At 41.7% G+C, this 9822-nt stretch overlaps 1 long non-coding RNA gene across 1 annotated transcript in view; it reads right to left on the bottom strand.

The window, feature by feature from the left end:
* Positions 1-1943: 1943 nt before the first annotated feature.
* LOC135907315 (uncharacterized) overlaps positions 1944-9822 on the bottom strand; it is an 87451-nt gene continuing 79572 nt past the window's right edge. The window contains exons 5-6 of the long non-coding RNA XR_010565972.2: positions 6659-6742; positions 1944-3111 (exon numbers count right to left, since the gene is read on the bottom strand). This is a non-coding gene — a long non-coding RNA (uncharacterized lncRNA). The remainder of the gene's footprint in view (positions 3112-6658; positions 6743-9822) is intronic.

Here is a 9822-nt window from a genome sequence, read left to right as displayed (position 1 = left end):
CGCCCTAGCAGATAATACAGCATGCTGAGGTGGATGCGCGATAGAGGAACCCGGCCGCACACACGCCCCATGCATGACCTTTTTCGCTTTTTTGAAATAGGGTGTGTCACTCTATTCATTCACTGCTAATGGCACTACATTTGGCGTTCATCGTGACATTGGTTATCGAGAAATTTTGCCAAATTTCCCAAGTGAATCTAGTTAACTCATTTGACTGCAAAAGTCGACTAGGTCGTATAATGGCGTGATGTGCGTCGAATTATTCTCAGTACAAGCTCATTCACTTGGCATCATATTCCACGCCACTTATACCGTCGATAGCATGCCCGGTGAACCGGATAGTGGTTAAGCTTCTTGTACGGCAGGTCTACCAGACAGACGATTATGCAGGGAGTGATCGCTGCCGCCCGACGACACTTTGCACTCAGGCAGGCAAACCTTGCAATACATAGCTTTATTAGGAAAAAGTCGTACACATCGACTAGCGGCCGATTATCGGCTCGCTGGCTTCCCGCCTCAGCTCTCTACACTCTTCCAAATATGCTTACGAATTGGGACGATACCCTTATTTTAGACCTCCTCACTCATATTATATGAATAGCTTTTACTTTAATGTAGGCGGGATCATCAACAGTACACACTCTGAACGCCCCCCTGTCCGGTGTTTGGATAACGCAGATCAACATCACCTCAATTGACGCCACATGATCCCTTTGCTCGTGGTCCGCACGCCTTAGTGCAGCCTGCCATTCGCACGTCCCGCGAACCCATGTATCGCCCCGCGAGCCACAGAATTGTAGCCCCTTACGACGTGGCCGGCACGTCTCCCGTTAGGTACGTATGCTCGACGTCGTAAGAACTGTCTCTCCCAGCGCCACGAGAACGCCGCTCCCCCCCATCCCCCTGGCAAGAGCGCGCCTACATCCCGTTGAGCGACATGTGTGCGGTGAGGCGGCCGCTTGGCCTTTGGTTCAATGTGTCTCTGCGCCAAATGTCCACATATCTTGGGCACAGCGGTGCTAGCGCGCCATCGGCAGCGGTCCCTGTCTCAAAGAGTGGCGTCGTTCTAAGAACACAAACAACCGCCAGCTGCGAAAGAAAACTTGCGCGAGCGTCATGCATGTGGCTCCCCGTTTCCAACCTAACTACGGTATTCTTAATCCCATTTGAGTCGCGTTATCTAATGATCCGTCTTGGAACATGCATGTTTATGACATCAGCACATAAAGTCAAACTAAAGAAACATCAGATTTGTTCAAGTGTGATGTATGCAATGTTTCTGCGCATGTACTGCATTCAAATCATAAGTAAGGCCTAAAAGAAATTATGCATCCTCATCTTCGTATCCAGACGTGGTAATTCTCGCAAACCTTCCTGAATTCCATGGAAATCAAGTCTATAGATTCATTTGCGCTTCATGGTCACGCTACACCCGCGTTTCATCGTTTAAAGTCAAGTTTAACTTGTCGAATTTGTTTCGCATTATCCCATTATTCCATTCATTAGGTCGTTCGCTCTCTACCTAATCGCTCGCCTTGGAATATTGGTGTCGCTCACATATCTTAAAGCACTAGCCATGCGCCTACAACTGTCTCTGCCCGTATTCCGTATTAAATCGTCTTCTTCCTTTTTTGCCATAGTATCAAATGACAAGAACGGCTTTTCTCACAACACCACTGCTATCTCTTCCCATCGGAGTTTGCGCAAAGAATGAGAATAAATAGTTCAAACAAATCATTAGGTGAGTTACTTTTTTAAGGACCCACCCGTGTTGTAACACAACGTTGTGGTGTTTTAAGGAAACAAACATGGAACAGTATATCTGAATTATTACCGTCGCCTATAAACAGGCGGCACGATCGGTCCTCTAAAAATTCTGTTCGATAAAATGTATTTAGGCTGTATCCATCATATTACTAATTCACGGAGAGGGCACACTTTTAAAAACATTTTGCAACAACCATTATATCAAATTGACCGCTTGAAAATTTCGGCTTTCGAAGCCAAATTTGCAATTTATTACCAAATAAATTACCGCGTTTACCAACAACGAGCACGTAGCCACTGTGCCTGAATGAATGAATGAATGCCTTTTGTCATGATTCATGGGAACTTGAGCGTGACCAAGCATTATCGCAACCAATTTATCCCCGTTTTCGGAGGCATAATTTCGGTACCAGCTGGAAATTGGCACTGTTGTTGAAATGTAGAGGCGTTTGGTAGAAAAAAAGAGGAACCATAAACGTTGTTGAACCAAAACTGAACAAAACCCACAAAACACAATTGTCAATTTAAGCCAATAGCGCAAACGATCGAACTGGAGAACAAGTGTGGGAGACAAGGAAAGAACGTTTTTCTTGTTAATTGCTTCCCAAAGCTCATCGCATAGCACTACATACATACATACATTTACATAGCAGTACATCTTGTTAAGAGGAAATATGTGGTAGCAAGTGCGTTGGCATATCCAGAAACGTATATTACAGGCGCTCGCAGTTCCCAAAAGAAGATTTTGCAATGGTTGGTAAATTTCATTATTTGAAAGCTTCTATTTTCTTTTCTCCAAACACGCCAATTTGCATATCTAAATACCATTTTCAAGTTACATTTTAACAATAGAAGCATTGAAATCATAGAATAGGTACCAATAAATATAACACTAACTCACAACCTAGCAGGTCACTAAAGAATAACAACACATCTAGAACTGCGAGGGCTTCATGTTATAAAAATCTTACATATCCACAAAAGTAACCTAATCTATGCTGCACAAATACTCGTGAGGTAGCATATAATTATGATTGGTCGACGGGTTATATTCTACTATAGTGCTCATATCTTTTTCTGCCCCTTCTCGTTCTGTTTGCTGTTTTTCCTTTCCGCATACACTGCGTTTATACAGTTATTTTGGTGAATTTTTTTACTAATTTTTGCTGCCGCCTATAACCAACAATGAGGACTGCCCACTGTAATCAAATATATGTTGACACGGCGGACGGTAGATCACTTGGGCTCGCTTTACATGCATAAGGAAGTGGTTCAAGCATTTCTTCTCAGGGCCTTCTTTAGTTGAGGAATTCCGAACTCGAAGGTCGAAAGTGGGGTGTTTGCCTGTGAAAAAAAGAAGAAAATATCAATCTTCTCCTTATATTTTTCACACAGCTGCTGGATAATGACCAAGATAGTTTGTCCTTGAAATGGGATACATACGTATGATACCCATGATAAAAATTATGACGTAACATTAGTTATCTGCAGAGCGTACCCTTATCTACGTAGAAGCTATCCCTTATCTACGTAGAAGCGCGCGGTCCTCAAAACGTTGCGCAAAAGCGAGCTATCATGTTTTCGACAACGCTTGGTGCCACACGGCACGCCCAAGATGAGCTGCAACATATTCACTCTCTGTGTGAAATCACCTTCTTTACACATATGGCGAGTGCACACACTGGCAAATGCACATTGGATAACATTGTGGCGGTCGTAGAGCATTCATAAAACACAAATATATTACATTCAGTACAATCTGATCGTTGCATCGCACATCACAGTGAAATCGCAAACAATGAGACATTGGTAATATGGCCTTTCGTCGTCGTTTTACGTTTGCCAACTACCACTTTTCCGAATTTCATTGTTATGTAGATGTCTCTCACCAGCATGACGCACTTTCTTCATCCGGGACCTCGTGAATGAGGGAGCAAATTTAAAGTGGAGAAGGCAAGCTAAATAAGATTTTATGAGTGACCGAATTTTCAAGAACTGTCGGTATATTTATTTATTTATTTCCTCGGTTACCTCGCAGGCTCACGAAGGAGTATTGCGTGAGGGGAGGATCAGAGAATTAGCAAAAAGAAAGGAGGACAAAGAAATTATTCAAAGAAAATATACCATCTTGAAGTTTCATTTGTTCTAATGGCTCCTCTTAACCGTAGAGCAAAAAGCAAAAAGTTCAAGTATCAAAAATCAAGAATAATAGAAAATGACGAATTTCCAGGCAGGTTGTAACGATACCCAACAAGACCTCGAAAGACTACATTTCGGATATAACAGCGTAAGTTCAGACTAAGAATTCTCGGCTGGATGCCCCGGCTGCAACAATATTTTTTTATTATTCTATGGCTTGTAAACTTGTGCCCAAGACCGCATTGTTAACCTAATATAATTACAGCAGTGAACTGGGGCATAAAATGAGATTCGAACTAAGAGGAATAGGCTCGCCAATGAATTCATGAGCTGATGGGTCCTTGCATTTTCTGTTGCAGGTTTGTCGAGCTAGTAGATAAGATCTGAACAAACCCTTTTGGAGCGCTTCATTTTACACTGTCACTGGTTTATTGTATATCTCACTACAGCTATTCTTTTGAACTCCAGCTTAACAGGAGTGTATTCATTTCTATTTAATCAGACGAGGGAAATGCATTGGGTTAATCTCCACCCAGCTGGTACAGGATTTCAGAGAATTCAGGGTTGTGGTCGTCGTTCTGCGTCATCTCGCTTTACACCAAACACATATCAGTTTTTCCAGCAAGAGCGAAATCAACGAAAAAAAAAAGCGTCGAAGCGTCATCAGCTATGCAGTGGGTGACATTCTCGGGACATAGCTTGATCGCCGATCTTTCCACTGGAGAGGAGCGCTGGTTGCCCTAAACTTTGAAATCGTGCTTCTGAGATTGGCCTCCGATTCCTTGCTTTGACGTTCGGCCACTTGTTGTCGCTTCGGTGAACTATACGAGTATTTCAGGAATCTGTTCACAATATTGTATCCTCAGCAAAGCAGCTATATTCACGTTTCATGAAATGGCTCGTTTCGGGATAGCATACTGCTAATCGTATGTTATCGGAATCACCTACTCCGCATGTGCTTATCAACAATTCGGGGCAAAAACATCAAGAACCAAACTACGAGATGTTGCAGGGACGCTATTACATTTAAGGCTGACATGTGGCAACTTAACAGGTCAACCAGGTTCCATTTTATGGAAAATTCAACAGAAATCCTGAGAATTATCTGCTAATGCACAATCATTCTTTGGCTCACCCGCTACTTCGATTTACCTTCCTTCAGCCAGCTTATGCATGTCTACCTAACGCTACCAATCATTTGCTAATACAATAATGTAACAATTATATGTGGTAAGATGACCAATGCTGCATAATTATTAAAGATCTGTCGTATGAACTGTGCCGAAACGCCGTTACAACCGGTTTTCTTTTGCGATACCGCAGCTTATCTTATTTTTGTTGTAACAACCCTGGCGTAGCAATGCCGACATCGCCAATTCTTTTTTTTTCTAACGCTACGAGTAAGCGTGTTTACACTATTGTAACTTGTACTAACCAGTTTATTTTATTTTTGTTACAGCCTTGACGCGGCGACGGTGACGCAACCAGTTTTTTTCCGTAAGGCTACCGATCATCTGCTATTCTACCAATATAATGATTACATATGTTAAATTCTTTATTTTATTTTTTTGCTAGTGCGTTAAAGCGGCGACGCCGACTTAAGCTGCCTAAATTTTTGATAATGCTGCCAGTCATCTACAATTACATTAGTAGAGTGAATAATTTTGAAATGCAATTTTGAAATTTCGAAATATTTGAAAATAATTAGTAAAGTGAATAATTTCAAGTTATTGTTACTTTTGGGGTTTCAATGCACAATTTCCCATTTGAAAAATATTTGTTTTGTAAATGTTCGTATTCTTCTCCTGGTATAGCCCTGTGTAAGGGCTGGCAGTATCAGTAAATAAATTAAATAATGAATAAATACACGTGTAAAATTCTTTTTTTTCTTCTAACGACCTTGACGTGGCAATGGCTACGTAGCCAGTCTTTCCCTAATGCTAGTAATCATCTACTAACCTACTATAATAACGTATATATGTGTTAACATGATCATTAACGCATTTGTTTTGCACATATGAGACGTCACGGAACTGGTATATTCTATTTGTTGATGTTATTTATTACATACTTTGCACACGAAATTCCTATAGGGTGGATAAAATGCAATTTTAGGACACAAGAAGTAAAACAATGCTTATACGAGTTTTTAAAGGTAAGTCATTCCAGTCAATAATGATGCGTAGAAAGAGTCTTTAAACAGGTTGGTTGGGGCAAAATAGGGGGTTCGAGCATTTTGGTCATGTTGGCAAGTAGGGGTACTCCCAAAAGAATGCCCACGCAATACTGTACGAGTGTAGGAAATAAAGATAATAGAGAGATCTCTTAATGCTTTTTGGCTTGCACTGGGTGTGATGTAAAGTGAGGCCAAAGTAACTTTCCCTTTCAATAATATAATATGGCTCACACAAACATCCGCCTGCGACTTTACGGCCCATGTTTTTTCTAATGCTATCAATAGCCTTCTACGAAACTATTATAACAATTACGCGTGCTAATTTGAGTAATTATGCATTTAATTTGGGGATGGGAAGCCTCCTGGAAGGTATAGATATTGCCAGGGTACTCACCAAGGATGGTCTGCGCATTAGTAGGTAATAATAAGTGTTATGACCGCAAACAAAAATGGCGTCCATAAGAACTTTGTGAGTACGGTTGACTGCACACTTCTGACCTTTCGAATGCGCTGCTTAAATATTCCTGTTGATCACATAGAGACGTCTAAACCAGTTATTATGGCAGAAGAACTTACCGCCACTCTTTGTTACTCTAATAACTGCGCAGCTAGATGTCGAGCTCATATAAATGATGTCCTCAGAAAACCTCATCTCACCACCTGAAAAGGCAACAAGAAAAAACCGGCTGAGCCCAACGCACGATAATAATTATGCTGTAGCATTGGATCAGTATAGCTACGCAACCTATTCTCATAATTTAAATGGATTATGTATGAGGCGTGTACTGCAACGGGACTCTTCTTTCGCACTTCCCTAAAAATTGTGGTGCCATTCAGCGGAACCACTTCGAAGCACGCCGGGGCGTGCGAAAGTAGAGAAACATGTTATGTGCCAACTGTGCTCCTCTCTCGCGCTTCTTTGTGGACTCCCTGCCCACCCTGGTGGCGCTGCCGGTAAAAATTCACGAGGTGGCCTAGACAACAAACGTGGCGCATCGGTGCCTGCAAACAGTAAGAATTCTAGCCTCGCTTGCCGCACACTCACTTGCACAAAGTCAGCGACCTAAGTTGGTGAGATGTTTGTTGAATAGCAGCACATCCCCGATGCATCGAAGATGCGGCTCGTTAAAGCGTCGCCCTGAAAGACGTTCCTTGAAAAGTGCCACATACCCAATAACTGTGTGCAACAGCCTGCATAAATCTGAGGTTGCTGCCCTTGACGAACCGTTGTGACGTGGGTTCGATTCCGCAAGGCAACAAAAAAAAAACTTTTGAAGAATCACTTTCATCATTACATTTTGGGACATTCGCATCGACAGGCAGCAGTCCCACCAGTAGGCGCCAAATACATTCATTAAAGAGCGCCGCACTCACCGGCACATACCAGGGACAAACGTAAGTGTCAAAGAGGTTCCCTGAAGACCAACTCAGATTGAATGGCACATAATGAGCGCTCCAAGACGGCGTCAAATAGTTTCTTAGAACCGTGGTACCTACCCAGTCCGACATATCATGACTCATGTCTGCTTCAAAGAGGCTTGTTAAGGTGCAATAAATCTGTAAACATGTAAACATTTCCACAGACTCAGTGAACAAACTGGTTGAATGGTTGGATTCGAACCAGGATCCCTCAGCCCAGAAGCCCTATGCGCAACCCGTTTGACCCCCACCAGCTAGTGACTCAGCTGGCACGTAAAGCGGTTAGGTAGGAACAGACCTAAACACATAGCCCGCTAAAAGTTCCTAAAGTAACCGAATAATCCCAACACTGCACAGAAGAGCACCAATTAATGAGCATAGCACAAATATGAACCATGTTTGCATTGTATCGTAAGGAGAGACTCTTGCTCAATTTGGTGGTGACCTTGTCCCATTTACTTTGCAGCCAGTGCTTTGAGTATTTTTGCACGACTCAGTAGAAACAGGCATACTTGGTGTCATATTTATCGTTGAAGATGTACATGCTCTAGAGGTATGGCAGCGTTGTGCAGCTATACGCAATATATTGAATCGTGATCGCGCACATTATAAGCACTCAGCAATAGCTTGACTGGGTATGGATAATTTACTCTAAAGATAGCCTCAATAAATTATGAATGTATTAACGACGTTTGTGCGCTTTAACCTTTCATTGGCTTGGCTTAGTTACTACTTGTAAATATTACCCTCATGTACAAAAAGCTTGCTCATTCTTACCTTATGGCTCATGAACAAACACATCAAGAAAGGTAAATGTTGTCGAGCACTCCAGGATACTGAACACATGATCTCATGCGAAACATTCCGCTTAGTGATATGAACATTGGGAGATTGCTTCTGGACATTAAATATCTGTTCTTATGCAGCCGTCGCCACCTTGAGAGTGTACAGGGCCAGTATGACCTTTTGTACATAGATTCTGTTTAATAAATTACGTCTTGCAGTGTCTGTCACAAAAACGAACTGCCTTAAGCCTGAAATAAAAGTTGTGCACATGAAACAAACATCAATGCACACACAAACTTAGAATATAAGTCCAAGCTCTATAATACCTTAAAAAAATTGTACATATTCACCATTTCATTAGAAAACACGAGGGATAAAAAAACAGACCTAAGGAATTTGGGCAATCAACAAGCCGTAAAAGCATGAGTTACATTTGCAGAATTTAGAACAACTGCTTGTTTCCTCGAAAGTTGGAAAATTACTCGAGTTTGAAAATATTTGCCAACATGTTATCAGAAAATTAGTTGCTATCAGATTGTCTAGATCCTTCTCTTATCAGGAGCATATTGCCTCATCGTCAGAGCTCTAAAAATAACGCCGTAATTTGTTCCGCGGCACTTGGGCTGCAATGAGCGAAAATTAATACGAGATTAAATATAGAGGGTGCTCTTGTTTCGCTGCACCAAATTAGGAAAAATCATCCGGGGCAGATAGCACAATTCCGAACCTTGAATATTATTAATCATTGAAGCTGAAACTACTTCCACGAGCAATAAATGGACAAATATTATTGAACCAAATTTTGGAACTAGGTTTCTTCCAACGTAGTTTACAGCAAGTATTTCAGTTAACAAATTGACGCAGTTGAGTTGGCAAGGACTAACGACTTGGGAAAAAATATGAAGATACCACAGGTTTGGACATAAGTGCCGCGAAACCTATAATAAATACGAACCGCTGTTCCAATTAGTTCTGACAATGCCGTTCCATACATTGAATCACTAATGTAACGGCAACGCCAATTTTACTTGTCACAAACTTGGAAAGTGAACATATCCAAAAAGTGATCATCGCGAGAACTCTTCTAAGTCGGTGCATCTTACGAGCTCACTGCCTCCAGTGCATGACTTGCAATATGTGCCATAGCATAAATAAATCGGAAATTGATTAGCGCACTTGTGCTAATTATTCAGCTAATCGTTATGATGTGTCAAGGAGTATTGACTGCCTCGTCTTGTAAACTAGTTCAAGTGTTGCAGTTGTGCTATCTGCAACAGCAGTTAAGCTGCAGTTTCATGCAGCTCAACACAGCTAGCATGTCATTGAACTTGTTATTAATGAGTAAGCAACGTCGCCTGTAAATGTCTATTGAACAAGATGATTGCGATTTGCTCAATTGGTGAAACTTCTGTGACCATGTGCTGCCATGTGTGTGTGTGTGTGTGTATGTATTGGCGTGTGCGTCCGTGTGCTTTCATGCCTGCGTGTGTGTGTGCATCGAGAGAAGTGAATTGTTTTCACTTCTACTACCTTTG

This window comes from Dermacentor albipictus, chromosome 7 (genome assembly GCF_038994185.2).
Source record: "Dermacentor albipictus isolate Rhodes 1998 colony chromosome 7, USDA_Dalb.pri_finalv2, whole genome shotgun sequence".
In the NCBI taxonomy this organism is placed as follows: Eukaryota; Metazoa; Arthropoda; class Arachnida; order Ixodida; family Ixodidae; genus Dermacentor; species Dermacentor albipictus.
Note: the sequence above shows the minus strand (reverse complement) of the source record. Positions and strands in the feature narration are given on the sequence as shown.